This window comes from Gadus morhua, chromosome 2, assembly GCF_902167405.1.
Source record: "Gadus morhua chromosome 2, gadMor3.0, whole genome shotgun sequence".
Classification (NCBI taxonomy): domain Eukaryota; kingdom Metazoa; phylum Chordata; class Actinopteri; order Gadiformes; family Gadidae; genus Gadus; species Gadus morhua.
Window position 1 is genome coordinate 11,842,641 of NC_044049.1, and position 16,200 is coordinate 11,858,840.

The window sequence follows — 16,200 nt, forward strand, 5'->3', positions numbered from 1 at the left end:
GGCTTTGATAGAGTCATTTGAGATAATGTTCCTGTGGTTTCAATCATTATGCCCTGTGGTGCACATAATATCTGCAATCCTAATTTACACAATGCATCCCTTCCAATCAAATTAACCGGTGTAGTGTCTGATACCATGGGTAGCTTAGCTGTACGTCCGTACAGTTTTAGCATTACTGGAGCTGTCATAGGTATTAACTGCGTGTGTCCCGAGAATCCTACAGTTTTGGCAAAATTTTCCTGCCATGGGGAGGTGAGAGGCATATTTTGAACCTACGCAAGTGGAAGTGGCTCCAGTATCAGCCATCATTGGCGTGCCTTTATCATTTATCAGAACCTGCAGTATTGGTTCCTCATCAGCTTGTTTTGTGATTGCTACAAGCTGACCCTCCCCCTGTGGATTCTCTGGGCACCCCTAGTATCCCTGACCCATGAAGGGACCCTGCTGTCCCTGGTTGTAGTTCCCTTGATATTGCCTCCCCTGATAACCGTTACCCTGTCCTTGCTGGGATGGAAAAGGGTTAGTCAAACAATTTTTCTTAGTATGTCCTTCCTGGTTGCACCCATAACATATTAAAGGACCTCTGCGTTGTCCTTGGAATCCCTGCTGTTGATTATTTCTATACTGTCCTTGGGACCCCTGTTGCTGATTATTTTTATACTGCCCTTGGGACCCCTGTTGCTGATTATTCTTATGCTGTCCCTGGGGCCCCTTGTTTTGATTCTGCTTATTCCCAATCATTGGGTTCCCATTGTTATGTGTGTGTATATTTATAGCAGGTGGAGTGGGTGACCATTGGCTCTGAAGCTGTTGTACTGGGGGGGAGAATGCCTGTTGAGGAGGTTGGGTTTGTGGTGCGCCCTGCTGGACGGCTTGCAATATTGTATCAACAGGTTCTGAAACAACCGCCTGTTTCTTCTTCTCTTTCTCTCTTCTTGTGATTTCTTCCAACTGAAGCTGAGATAGCTTCCTCTGCACCTCTTTGCTTTGTTCCTGCATTTTGTGTTCATTCTGCCGATATTTGTCCACTGCATGAACCACATGATCGCAAAAGTCTCTGTGAGATTTATTTGTAACCAGTCCAACCACATCATCCAGCTTAACTTTGATTGGGCTAGGTAGAATCTCTATCACAGAGTTTCTGAACATCACCGAAAACACAGGATGGATCTCAGGATCCTCATTCGTCTCCAACCGCCATCTGTCCACTTGGGCCTGGAGGTAGGATGCAGGATTCTCTGTGTCATTGATGGGGAGACCTCTCATGTTTTTATGATCGATATGGGTCGGGAACTCCCTTCTGAGTGTGGCCCACATCTCCACTCTGTAGCGATCAAGTGTAGTCCCATCATACATTCCGTCCATTATATCCAACCCTCCATTCCTCAGTACAGACTCCATCTTAGATAACCCCAATACTCAACCCCCCAATTGCCAACAGAGCTTTCAGGTCCCCCACTGCCATTAGCTTTCCCACTGTGAGTTCCTCAAATGTTCTAATCCATTTAGACGCCCCGTTATGAATGTTAGGGAGTTTAGAAATGACTCCCTCCAAGTCCTGTGAACCCCACGGTTGATAGTGGACCTGTTGTCCTTTGACTAAAATAGGAAAAATTCCTGGGACGGTGTCGGGTGCCTTTTTTCCTCTTTGTGATTTCCTTAGTCTCTCATCTAACTCGAGTGGTGTGGGGCTTAGTAATGATGTACTGCAGCCAGGCTCCTCTGCCCCTTGTGTCCCACTAGACCACTCCTCCTTTCTTTCGTTCTGCTTCTTTAATTTCTTCTTAGCATTCTTAGTAATGTGTTTTACATATTGTTGTGATGACCCTTCACCAACATGCTCAATGTCATCCTTCTCCTCCTCCTCTCGTTTTCACCCTCACTAGAACAAATGTCAGCATTGTTACACTCTTCCCTTGCTTTCCTAATCCCCTCATAACAGTCCATGTGTATGGGTGCACCCCTCCTCTCCTCTGTGTTACATTTACTAACTCCTTCATCTAGTGTGACTTCCCCTTTAATTTCTACGTTGCCTGTTAACAGTGGATACATTTTAGTTGGTTTGTACGGCGGTGGCTCAAGCTTCAGAGGCAAAGGTTGAGCCTCTTCTTTCTTTGTGATTATTTTCCTGGCCACTCGTTGTAATGCACGCCACCTCTCTCCCTCCTCTTCGAACAAAGCTAGCACTAACTTTTCCCTGTCTCTCTTCTCCAAAGCCTTTTTACCACTTCTGTTAGGTTTGTAGTTCCTTATTACTACCTCCATGTCTCTACACATTGTTGGATCAAAAGTCCCTCCCGCGGGCCATATTGTGCCTGATTTAACAGTCCGCTTCTCCCACTTCTCAGAAATTCGTTTTATCTCATTTCTGAGGAGTGGGTTGTCTCTACTCAAAACTTCTACCGCTGTTGGTGCCATTTTTAATTATTACTTTATTTATTTATTCTGAAGTACACTATTTATTAATACAATTTATTTGAGTTTATTCTACTAGTTATTTTCTATACTTTGTTATCTCTAAGCTACAAATGTGAACTCCTCCCAGGCGATCGTCTTTCGCCTTTCGCTGTTATCTTTAACCCTGGCCTGCAGGCTCGTACCCTGTGAGATTGCTCGTGCACGTGCAGTTAGTCAGCGCGACGATGTTTAAGTCAAAGAAGATTTACACATTTATTCAGTACTTCAATAAATTAACTATTCTCTATCCGTCTAATTTATTTATGATTATCAACTACTTCAAACAAATTAACTATTCTCTGTCCGCCTAATTTATTTATGACAGAATCAACAAAAAAAATAAACCGGGTCGTAAAAATCTCCGAGGTAACTTAATCCTAACACGACTTAAATACAGACAATAAACCGATTCATACAATTTTAATATTATCTTGAAAAATGTCCGAATTGTCCGTAATTAATTACAAAGAAAAAGTTGACCGAGGGTAGAAACTGGCCTCTTGATTAAATCATGAACAGTCGGATGGATAATGAATCAACCAGTATTTCAAACAAGAATCATTGCCACAAAGCACCAAGATCAGAATTAAATACTGGCCCCACCTCCAGATCCAATATCTGCAGCTCAAATGAATCACGTTTAAGGCATTGAACTCATACAAACGATGCTTCATACAACTAGTCTATTACTTCAAAATAATGGCTAATCACATACACACTCGACCAGATCACGAACAAACAAGAAACTCCTCAAAATACCAACTCATGCGGTACTCCAACTAAGAAACTTATCTATTCAAAAGTGCGAGAAGCCCGTTTTCTGAAGATATCAAGACCGGAATCAGAAATTCCCCCCGCATGGAGCAGGAACTGCAGTTCAACTGGTCCAAGCAAAGAATCTAAAATTCACCCGTCGGCATCCCAAGGAAGCCCTTCTCAAATAAAAATGAATTCATTGACGGCAATGAATTCCAATCCAACTCCAAATGAGATCTCAGAAACCCAACAGTCACGCAATCATTCGGACTGTGGATCCAACTTGAGCCGAGATCTCAGAAATCCAATAGGTACGCACTCTTTCGACCTGCGGACCCAACTCCAATCGAGATCTAAGAAATCCAACAAGTTCGCACTCTTTCGACCTGCGGACCCAACTCGAGCCGAGATCTCAGAAATCCAACAGTCACGCAACCGTTCGGACTGTGGACCCAACTTGAGCCGAGATCTCAGAAATCCAACAGGTACGCACTCTTTCGACCTGCGGACCCAACTCGAGCCGAGATCTCAGAAATCCAACAGGTACGCACTCTTTCGACCTGCGGACCCACTTTTCTATTGGAACTTTCTCACTAATTCGTTCCTCTAGAATGCAGCCACAGGACTTTATAGTAGGTCTATTTGACCAAAACCACAAAACCTCAGAACCCCAAATAACAACAACTCGTATCAAAATAGGGAGCCACAAAGCGTCTTGGTCATTTAGAACCACAGAACGCCTAGGGCTATGTGCGCGCGCACGTCAATCTCTTCCGGAGCTCCCGTCTCTTTCTCTCTCTCTCTCTTTAGGTTCGTTTGACTGAAGAGACACTTTACCCGTTCACCAAGCGTTCAGACGGGGCAAAAACAGATCAACCAACCATTAAATTAGTGGTAAGCCAAACATACCGAGAATAATTTTGTGCGCTTGGTTGTGTGATCCGTCCGCGCCCCGCCTTGCAGCCCGGCAGTTGGGCTGTCTCTTTTCAGTCCTGGTCGCGACGCCAATTTGTTGAAGATTAACCAAGATATAAAACACTTAGACTAATTTAAGAGAGAGAGTGTAGAAGAAATCGAGGGGTCCGGAGTAAGAATTGACAAAAGACTTTATCGTGCAGAAAAACAACAACGACAACAGCCTGAGTAGATCTATAGAGTCACTTCTCGTCAACAGATTCCAGCCTCTTCTTAAACACACAATAGCACAGTACTCAGCAGTTTCTTGTTTTTTTTAGGTGTCCACATATAATCAAACACAAATTCTTCTAAACAGATGGTCACCGAGATAGTCTAGGACCCAGGAAGTGGAGTCAGCATACATTGTGTCAGTAGCTTCCTGCTCCTGGGGGGTTGCGCCCCAACCCCTGCTCTGACCCAAGACTCCTAGGCCTCGTGACCAGCCCTGGATCAAAATCCAAGGCGCTTTACATGTTTTCTACCATTAGATATATAGGCCTAATAATAATCATAAGTTTACCATAGAATATAATCATTAATTTGTTAATGACCACACTAGCCAGGAGACTGGTTATATACTCTGATCAGAGGAATTCATATTTTTCTTATATATTCACCGCTACAATATTTTGCATGATAGAGAACCTAACGTCAAAATGGAATATTGTAACCGCTATGATGTGCATGGACAGAGCTGCCTTTATGTCCCTGGTATTGATGAAACGTATTCAGACGATTTTATTATTGACATTTTTGAGGTACATGGTGGCATAGTGAAATGCATAAGAGTCCTTGATGAAGTAGGTAAACCTAATGGGAGGGTTCTGGTCCAGTACAGAGATGAAAGATCAGTAGCTCGTATGGATCCAGACTTCTTAGGCACAACGTTTAGTCCTGATGACTCTGATGCATCATGGCACGTCACCGCCATAAAAGAAGAGATGGCTCAGAAACCTGAGGAACAAAGTAACCTAGACAAACTGAAGTTGGCTGCGGCGGTTGCAGGTCTAAGCAAGACCCGTCTGATCCAGGTGCTCCAAACTCAGCTTTCCAACCTTCAGATTGGTGGGGATACAGCAAGTGATGAGGACACAAATAACAATGTGCCTGAGACGCCTCAGAGGCCGTCAGGTCTTGATGAGAGCCTCATCAATCCCCCCAGTGTCCAGAGAGTAATTTTCGAGCATGTAATAAAAACTGAATCTCAGTCCTCGTATGTCAGCAAAATCCGCACCTTCTCGGGAAGAACGCCAAAGCCCAATGGAGAAGTTGATTATGAGACGTGGCACACTCAAGTTGAACTGTTATTAAGTGACCCTTCCAGCCCAGATTCCCAGAAGGTCAGAAAGATTTTAGAGAGCTTATTGAGCCCAGCTAGTGACCTAGTCAAAAGCTTTCGCATCGACTCCCCGCCTGCACTGTACCTTACCCAGCTTGACGCAGCTTTTGGGGTAGTAGCAGATGGAGAAGAACTGTATGCAGCATTCCTGGGTGCAAATCAGAACATTGGGGAGAAATCCTCTGACTATTTAAATCGCCTACACCTGATGCTTGACAAAGCTATTACCAGGGGAGGACTGTCCATTGAAAGTTCAAACAAGCAACTCATCAGACAATTCTGTAGGGGTTGCTGGGATCAGACAATGCTCATCGAGCTCCAGCTTGAGCACAAGAAGACTAACCCCCCCATCCTTCCCTGAGCTACTCCTCAGACAGCAGGAAGACAGACGGTTGACAAAACTGAACAGAATGAAGAAGCACCTCGGAAGCGCCAAAGCTATGTCTCACATGCACACAGTCTATGGCCTGTCCCACCGTGATGAGGAGTCCGATGAAACTGAAGCTGTTTTAAACCCGAAGGCAGCCAAAAAGAGCCTGACTGAGACTCAGAAGCTTGCCCAGGAAGTGGCTGACCTAAAGAAACAGCTTGCTTCCTACAAGCCAGCATCGAAGCCCAACGAACCACAACATGTAGAGGACCTCAATGAAAATCCTGTTAGGGGAAACTGTATGGTCTCAAATGTGACAAAACGCAGGATCGGCATGAACACTTCCAACATGCCCCGAGCCTGGTTCTGTTTTAAATGTGGAGAAGATGGCCACATCGCCGCCCTATGTTTAAACGAGCCAAACCCTGCTGCTGTACACCAGAAGAACCTTGAGCTCTGGGAAAGACACGACCAATGGAGGATGCAGCATCAGGGCCGGCCCGAGTTCTCGTTAAACCTGTAAGGGCTTCTGCTGCGGGAAGTTCAGCAGGTGTGTACCCCCATTTATCTAGTTCCATTTTTAGTTCCTCTGCAAAACTCGATGTAGCAGGTCACCGCTGGTTAGCAGCTCTGTCAACGTACCGTTTTTAAGTAAAGTATCGGCCTGGTAATACAAATCAAGATGCAGATGGGCTGTCAAGGCGCCCCCAGGAACCCTCACAAGAAGACGATGCTTTCCTGCAGGAAAAAAAGAGGATCGAGGAGCTTCGTCAACGTGTGCTGGACGGGAATCACAAAGTACTCTCAGAGGACACCTTCACTGCCCTCTGCCAAAGACACTCAGTGAGACTGCAGCCCTGTGAATACCCCCCGGAACCCCCCGCCTTAGCAGAGTCCCTAGCGGTGGACCCCTCTGCCATTCCCCTGAGTTACACCTGCCTTGCACAAAAAACTGTTCCAGGGATGACTCAAGAGGATTGGCACAATTCAGAGGGCAGACCTGTCCATAAGGCGTGTCATCCAACTCATTGAGAGAAACACTAAGCCCTCGTTCAGAGAGACTAAGTTAGATCTACCAGAGGTGAGGCTCTTCCTCAGAGAGTGGAATCGACTTGAACTCAAAGACGGAGTCCTGTTCAGGAGATATGTTGACAGAGGAACAGAAGGCTATCAGTTAGTCTTGCCTGAGAAATACAGAGCCAAAGCACTAGAAGGTGTTCATGATGAAGTGGGGCACCTCGGTTTTGAGCGCGCCCTTCACCTGGCCCGCGCCCGATTCTACTGGCCAAAGATGGCTCAAGCAGTCGATGTGAAGTGTCACACATGTGAGAGGTGTTTCAGAAGAAAAACAAACCCTGAGAGGGCTGCCCCAATGATGAACATCAGTACAAGTTACCCCCTTGAATTAGTCTGCATGGACTATTTGTCTATCGAACCAGACAACAAAGATGCAAGAAATGTATTGGTGATTACAGACCATTTCACTAAGTTTGCTGTGGCAATTCCCACAACTGACCAAAGAGCAAGAACTGTAGCTAAAGCACTCTGGGAGAACTTCATCGTTCACTACGGGTTCCCTGCCCGCCTTCTTAGCGATCAGGGAAGGGATTTTGAAAGTCACACCATCAAAGAGCTGTGTTCCCTGATAGGAGCGGAAAAGGTGAGGACTACCCCCTATCATCCCCGCGGGAACCCAGTCGAAAGATTCAACAGAACCCTGCTCAGCATGCTTGGAACGCTGGAGGACAAAGACAAGTACCACTGGAGAGACTTTGTGAAGCCACTTGTCAAGAGAAACGAAGAAAAGGATATCACGGAAGAAATAGAAGATACGGAGGAAGATTTGACGGTACTTTGAACAAGAGTACTTCACATTGGAGGTGAACACTGGAAAGAAGACCACTCACTACGTGCATGAGAGAGTAAGAGTCCTGACTGGTTGTTGTACAGCCCGTTCTGAGAGAGACCGGATCCACGCTGAAGCAGCCTGTCATCGACTGGCCCCTGCTCAAGAACGTTCGGCCGTGGCAGTAGTGGTAGGAACAGAACGCCCCCTTTCATTGAATTGAGTGCATTCAAAGACTTGCTGGGTACCCATTTTATTTAGTTTGTTATTTTTCTTGGGGACCTCTTTTGGGTTCAGTGTTTTGAGTTCAGTGTTTTAGGTTCAGTGTTGTTATTATTATTGTGTGAATAGTCTTTGATTGATCGTTAGATAAAAGGTCAAACGTGCCTCACTGTGTCTGTGTGTTATTCCTTTTATCAGAGTTCTTTAAAGAATACAAGCCAGTCTCCTTATAACCTGGAATTGATGCACCACTGCATTGTGTTATATTACCTTTAACAATGCAGTTGGTTACACAAGCATCAGCCAGACATATGTAATTTAATTAAAGACAGAATATATCGAACACCTTATTATTAGAGAGATAACATGCATTACAACAGTCCAAATATAGTCCTGAAAATAAAATCGTATTAAAGGACAGAAAACCTCACGTTATTGAAAAACAAAATAATTACGCCTACAAATATCATGATCCATACAAGACTTACAACATACGCACAATAACATAAAGTTTAGGTCTTAATGCCCTGTTTACACCTACCCGATAGTGGGCCCCGATGGTGCCCGATGGCTAAATCAGCAGCTATCGTTATAACATCGGCAAATAGCGTGGTTGCATCGGGAAACACTGTTACTATTCCCGGGAACATCGTTAGACAATGGGAAGAAAAGCTCAATGATCGGGTAACATCGGGCAACATCGGCAAAGAACAAACATGTTTGTTCATTTTGGGTCTATCGGGGTAGAATCGGTTACCAGGTGTTGCTATGGGCTAATCGGCTATAATCGGGAATAGAACGGGAGTTTAACGTAAGACATCGCAAGTCGTTCGGGAATTTTCCTGGGGTACATCGGCTATATTCGTTAATCTTCCGCGCTTTAACGTCTTTATATCGGCAGGCAACCTCAACACAAGAAAGACCCCCGAGAGACACCCGACGTCTCTAGGGAAGACATACGGAATAGCACGTTTATTACACAAATGCACACGAATACACCTGATAGAGTCACGCTATTTATTTTTTACCCGAATTAGACCCGATGTAAGCCAATGTAACCCGAAACATACCGATTGCAGGCCGAATTATACCAATAGTCTCACGACAAATAACGATTTTGACCAGATTGTGTTAAGGAAGACCCTCAATCTGTCACCTGGGTATAAATAGGGGGTGATGGATGGATGTCCTACTTTTATAATTAAAGTGGTACTTCGCCCATTTAGAACCGGCGTTCTATTATTATATAATAGCTATTGTAATATAAATAAATATATAAATAAATATCAGTCTAAACCAGTCTCCCCTTGGCCTTCTCCCGAAATGACGCCAAATGACGCCAAACGCGTCATTTGACGTGTTTGGCGTCATTCGAAATGACGTCAAATGACGCCAAACGCACTTCAGGTGTCTTCCCTGGCATATATCGTTATGTTATCGTTATAACATCGGGTATGTGTAAATGCCGATAAATTGACCCGATCATAAATTTTTAGCCCGATGTCACCCGAATCACCCCGACTTCCACATCGGCGGTCCATCGGCCATTAGCGGGATGGTGTAAACGGGGCATAAAACAGCCTTTATTCTCACATGACATTTTAAATTGTATTAATGTTATTTTTTAAATACAAGCAATCATTAACAATGATATCAATGATTGTAAATCTTAGTAACCCTTTAAAATAAGAAATAATATAAAAAAATATTATAGTATGAGGTTTAAATAACACAATATCAAATAATGAAAAAACATGTAAATGATCTGTGATTCCTGACAGTGCGTAGTGCGTAGTGTTCGCGCTGGTAGGAATGAACAGCTGTGATGTTGATGGCTGCAAATCCCTTGGAATGTAGAATGATACTGTTAGAAAAATTCTATATCCTCGGAACAGTGGCTTGAGATAATTATGGCGTTTTTACACCAGTTGTTATTGACGCAAATACATATTGTGACGTTCACCCCACGGTGGTGCAGCGTTGTCTGGCTTGCATTCCCACTCTTTATTTAGCAAATCCAACGTTTATCTCCGTTCACTGTTGGTCGTGACCACGCCGTACATTTAGCCGTAACACAGTTTAACCCCAACCACACGTTGCTTCCGGACCCTCCCTCACGTTGTCCCCTAATAACATTAGTGCATAATCCAACACAAGTGAACATTTGCATTGCTGCTGAATGCATAATAACCGAACCACATTAACCCAGCTCATTACACAGCTCCCGCCTTTGTGTAGTCCCTCGTCCCGAGCGACTACACAAAGTCTCTGAAACGGACCGGCCGACGTCCCTGTCTCCGCGGCCGCGTGCGGGACTCAGGCGCTTCTGGTGGTTGGTGGTTGGGGCAAAGCCCCTGTGCAGTGAAAGGTGACTGCGGTGGGAAGGGAGAAGGATGGATGTATACAGGGGGGTTAGTCACTGTCTCTGGGGAAGTATGTGCAGGGGAAATGGGTCTTTGATAGGGCTCGTGTGCCCCTGTGTAGCCGCGTGCAGCGGTTGCGCCGTCGCCCCTCCGGGCGGGCGCCTAGGACTCCGAGCTTGGGGAAGGGAGGGAGTCCTCTCTTTACGGGGCCAAACTGTCTCTGTGGAGCGCAACCTTCTTTCTCTTTACTGGCAGCTGGACCCGGTACATTACTTCACCCATCCGCTCCACCACGTTACAAGGCCACTCCCAATGACAGTCCAACTTGGGGCACCGTCCCTTCTTCCTGCGGGGGCGGTACACCCACACCAGCTCTCCAGCTTGGAAGTGTTTTCCCTTCGACCTTATGTCATAGTTCCTTTTTGTTTAATGCCCGCTTTCTCCAGCTGATCTCGGGCAAAGATATGGGCGCCATTTACTAGGCAACCAATTTGGTGTGATGCTGTGGCATTCTGAAGCCCGCTGTCCACTGTGCAACTAGAGTGCAGAGCCGACAGTATTGCGCACAGCGTGGCAACTGAAGCGGCAGCAGCCTATAGTTCCAGTGAAAGCAAGGCTTGCCTCGGGAAGAAGCGCACGACAACAACCTGATTTTAATTAGTCATCTTCATATCTCCCGATTCCCGCTCTTTCTCATCATGGACTTCAAAACTCCCTCTCTCGTTACTAACTGTGGATGTTGCCAAGCTGTCACTCCGATCGAGACTGGCCAATAGAGACTTGTCTTACATCTTTCGGCATAGATCCCGCCCACGAGATTCAGCTCAACAGCAAGCAAAGCTTTTGGATTCGCAAGCAAAACTTTAGGATTCGCAAACAAAACTTTTTGAATCACAAACAAAACTTTTGGATTCGCAAACAAAACTTTGGGATTTGCAAACAAAACTTTTGGATTTGCAAACAAAACTTTTGGATTCCCATTAATAATTTTTTTATCACATTAATTTATCTTGCAATAAAACATTATTTGATTGCAGTGTCGATAGTTTTGCTCTCAAATCTATTTTTTGATTGCAGTGTGGAAAGTTTTGCTCTCAAACCTATTTTTTGATTGCAGTGTGGAAAGTTTTGCTCTCAAACCTATTATTTTTGATTGCATAATAAAGACACAAATCTACCTCCATAGCCCACGAGATTCAGCTCAACAGCAAGCAAAGCTTTTGGATTAGCAAGCAAAACTTTAGGATTCGCAAACAAAACTTTTTGATTCGCAAACAAAACTTTTGGATTTGCAAACAGAACTTTTGGATTTGCAAACAAAACTTTTGGATTCCCATTAATAATTTTTTTATCACATTAATTTATCTTGCAATAAAACATTATTTGATTGCAGTGTCGATAGTTTTGCTCTCAAATCTATTTTTTGATTGCAGTGTGGAAAGTTTTGCTCTAAAAACCTATTTTTTGATTGCAGTGTGGAAAGTTTTGCTCTCAAACCTATTATTTTTGATAGCATAATAAAGACACAAATCTACCTCCATATGAATCTCATACATTTCATTTTGCAGCTGAAATTGGCATGTTGGATTTGGGGACGTTAAAATAATGATCTTTTTACATCGAGTTTTGCATCTGCATTTTGCCTATCTAATTTTCTAACGTCGAATACTATATTTCTGAACATTGGAAAAAAAAAACGGTGAACATCATTTGTTGAAAATTTGAAGAGTTATACTTCAGAGGCAAAAAGTCCAGACACGTTACTTCAATGCATCAATATTCAGTGCTTCAAATTCAATGGCTTTTTATTTTCAAAATCCGATGAGACATCCGATGACACTTCCATTGAAAATTACTAAAACAGATCTAACTCCCAGTGGTGTATGGTGGCATGGTTGGTTGTGAGGAATTTTAATTCTCCGAGGGAGAACTATTCCTCGAGGTTCAGGGGTCTCATTTATAACCGTTGCGTACGCACTAAACGGGGCTGAAATTGGCGTACGTGACTTTCCACGCCAAGGTTGTGATCTATAAAACACCAACTTGACGGGAAAATGTGCACAGCCCTAAGCAAACTCTGACCCATGCGTACGCATGGTTTGGAGGAAAAGGAGAATTGGTGACACAGATGGTGTGGTGGTGAACTGAAGTCAGACAGAAGAATTGTAGAGTGAGAAGAACGATTATGTTTTATCATCGCCCTTCATACATTTAATTTAAATCTGTATCATGCGTTAAATCGATGTAATCAGAATAATTTAAGTAAACTGCGTTATTTCTCAGTTATAGCTCCAGAAAAATCTCCTTAGAACAGATATAAAATAAAAAATCTCTATATTTAATCCCGTCACTCCATACTGTCCACTGACGGCGCGACTGAATGTCAATTACATTCCAAGTTTGCAAAACCAAGCCACACTCCTCATCACAATCGTTGTCCGTTACTCTTGATGCTTTTCATGACAAAGAGTGAAAGACTCTCTTGGTAGTAAATTCAGTCTTGCCTTTGACAGCTCCAGTAACATAGTTATTCTGCAAGGACAAAACATGCAGCCTGGAGACTCAGCTGTGTATTACTGTGCCAGAGAGTCACAGTGTTATAAACTGTTGTGAAGGATGAACAAAAACCCTTCACCAATGAGGTGTTATTACTTCAATCCTCTAGAGGGGGAGCTTTAAACCAAACACATCATTTAAAATGGATTCTTTTACTCATGAAAATCAGCTGATAAATAGAGGGGGAGGTGTATGCCAAGCTGTCTGGAACATTTAAAGGAGACATATTATGGTGTTTTCCCAACAAGTAAACATAGTATTTGAGTTCCAGAAAACATGTTTTTGAAGCAGTTTGCTGGAAATAGCTTTTAGGAATAAAAATATAGTCTACCGCTATTCCCTTCTGTTTCAGCCCCTTCAGAATGCGCTGTATCTGGTGTCTGTAGCGTTGATGCAAATGAGCTGCTGTCCATTGACCTTGAGCTGTCAGACTGAACCACAGCATGGAGGAGAAGGGATTGTTGCCCTTTGCTGACTCCTGGAGCTCTATATCTATATAATATAATATAACATAATAACAATATTATATACTTAAGCAATAGATCACGCCAGGCTGTGGTATGTGCTCATTATACCACTGTTAAGGGGCGTTGTCCGGCCCCGACGCGACGTGCATTGTGCTTCATTTTTGCCTCTTTCCTGTATACAGCCAAATTAAACGCTGTATCTTGATTGTACTTCTTCTCTGTGACTGTTGATCTGATGTCTCACTTTGGTATACTTTCACCAACCCAGGTGAGCCGAAAACCTGCAGCTGTTGTTTCACAGCTCTCTAAAACAGAGGAAAAATAACGGCCAAAACGGTGTCCTTGGATAGGAAGTGGGCGGAAGGGGTATAAAAGTTCATATTTCATTAAGCATTAATGATTTGCTTCACTTTCATTAATATTGTGTGATAGGGTAAGGACCTAATTTTACAAAAAAATGTATAATCTGTTAGTGAATAAATTTGAGTTAGGCATAGAAGGCATTGGTGTAACAAATGATTTATATTTCTTTGTCATTTGACTGACATGCATGGAATAGACTTTATTTTTGACCGGGCGCTCATGTATATTTATTTACATATACAACCGGCTACGTTGTAAATAAAACCTATGCGTGCTACTGAACTCTCTGTTTCTGCTAAAGGCAGGTCACAGAATTCAGACCCAGTCACTATAAAGTCATTCTTGCATGATTATGTAAGTACATAACATGCTCCAAAATAGGTAAAAGTATCTCGAGGAACGCAGTTCCCTCGCTTACTGCGACACCACCTTCTACAGGCCACAGCAAACACACATCACACCGGGACCCGTTTAGAGGCATAGAATGAAAAAAAAGAAAAAATACAGAGAAACATGAGAAAGGAATTCAGAAATGTTTTTGTGTTTTCAATTGTCCACCCAATGAAGATGAGTTAAAGGTTGGGTAGGTGATTTGCGAAACGCCAGCAGATTTTGAAAATACACAACTCAAATGGTCCTACCCCCTCTCCTTCAACGCTGACTCTGACTCCACCCATTCCAAGTACCTGGACGCGCAATCATGCACGAGCGCGAACAGAGATGCGCGAGAGCGAGCCAGGCTAGCGTAGGTTTTCGTTTAACAACATGGCACTACATTCAGCTGTAAGTTGCACCCAGTACCGCGGGAAGTAGGAGTGCTGGGGGTGCTGCAACACCCCCTGTCCGAGGCCCTGTCTTATCACAGAAAACGATCATTTCTAAAAACTCCGGCCAAAGTGGAGATTTCTGAAAACGCCGGTTATGTGTTGTCGTGTCAACGGGGAGAAACGGGATTTTAGGTTCTGAAGCGTCACATTATGCACCAGGAAATGCTTAACGTCATGTGAGCGCCCGCTGTACCGTATTGGTCCGAATGTAAACACAAACCCCATTGTAAGACGACCTATATTTGGAAAAAAGATTTGAAGACCAGATCCGTTTTTATGAATAAATAAATTGTATTCATTGAAATAATATACGAAAATAAAAAGGCATCGAATAAAACACTGCATTGCCACTAAACAGTAGTGCAAATAGGCCGTAGGCCTACCGATGTGTACACCAAAGACTATTCCTGACACTCCTCTGCCCCGCTGTGTTCGCACTGGCTGTGGTCGCTCCGAACTGTTTCGGCCCGTGGCAAAGCGAGTCATCCTCGCAGCTGTCCAAGGCATTTTGAGACGCAGCATTTATTTAATGCTCATATGACCTAGTGCTGAAAAAAGGTTATATGAAAAAGTGTGAGGGTAGCGGTGGTGCGCTAAACTTGTTCTGTGAGCAGCTGGATGTGAACGATCGATTTTCAACTGTCCGCGCATGCACTGGTGTAATTGAGCTGCGCTGCTATACATCTTTTTTTATCAATGTAACGAGTTGCGAGTCTAGTGCAGGCTGAGTTTTTTTTTTTCCCAGCACCCCCTGCTGAGAATACGTTCTCGCTGCAATGGTTGGACCAGATGTTATAAACATTAAACGGTCACATAAATCATTACTATTTTTAGAAAATGTATGTTTGTTTCATATAATTGTATTGGAAGTCCTGGTTTTCACTAGGGTTGCCGCGGTGTGGACATTTTCACACCGAGTAATACACTCGTCTCCACACCGGTATTACCGAGTATAAACGGTATAAACTTTGAAACTAGGTCAACCGCAACACCAGCATCGGTTTTTAGACCCTTCTCGTCCTTCAGTTGCCGCCAACGTTCGAAAGCAGCGCCTAGGATTATTCTTGATTTCAGTTTTTCTCTTTCAGCGTTTTTATTATCAATTACTCTCTAAAAAAAGAGTTTTCCTTCTCTTTGCTGGTGGTGGTGGTGGTGGTGGTGGGGATGGTGGCGTCTTGTCTGCCATGGAAATTGTCTTCTACTGCTAGGTCCAAATGTGGATTAACTAGTTCCAGTAGCTACCGCAGGATAACAACAAACAGGAGCTTGCTCTGGGTCACGAGCTCTGGGTCACGAGTACTGCACGAAGGGGTCGCGCGCGGGGCGCGGGGGAGGGGGAGTGCAGTACGACCGTTTGATTGACGTACTTACTGTCCAATGCAACTCGGTGGCAATGGAAATGATTGGCTGGAGTTTTTCGAGCCCTGCCCGTTCCACAGATGATTGACTTGTTTAATTTTCATGTCAGTACTTCTAACTCAGTGGCTGTAAGCGGGTTATGATAAGGATTTCAAGTAATTTTGCAAAAATGGCCAAAAAAGCAAATCACCTATACAACCTTTAAGTAATTCATCTCCCCCATTTAAATCTGTACATGTAACCTAAATATAACTATTTAGCAAGTGTTCCATATTCTTGAATTCATGCTAGCTGGTGTATTTTTAGGTGGAAGATGAG